Source organism: Vigna radiata, chromosome 2 (genome assembly GCF_000741045.1).
Source record: "Vigna radiata var. radiata cultivar VC1973A chromosome 2, Vradiata_ver6, whole genome shotgun sequence".
NCBI classification, from domain to species: Eukaryota; Viridiplantae; Streptophyta; class Magnoliopsida; order Fabales; family Fabaceae; genus Vigna; species Vigna radiata.
The window spans coordinates 5,239,182-5,239,515 of record NC_028352.1 but is presented as its reverse complement, the minus strand read 5'-3'; positions in this window follow the sequence as shown (position 1 = coordinate 5,239,515).

The following is a 334-nucleotide window of genomic DNA, read 5'->3' as shown; positions in this document are numbered from 1 at the left end:
AGAAAGTAACCATCAATAAGCAGATTGACAATTGGAGGCACTTGAGCTTAAATGGTACGTTTTGTGGAGGGTGGGCATTGGGTCGAGGCCACTCATAACGAATATATTACAAAGTGGTCAGTGAAATAATGCTATTCATTATTCTTGATATGCTATAAAATATAAATAGCATTAGATTTGCCAGTTTATTTTATTCGTTATGAACTGAAAAGGAGTATAAGTACGTATATCATCCGTGTGTATCATCCCGTTGGAAGATTTGAGCTCGGTTAAATCATATTTCTTTCATTGGGTGGAGAAGCGGAAAGGGAATGTCAGCTTCAAACTACATNNC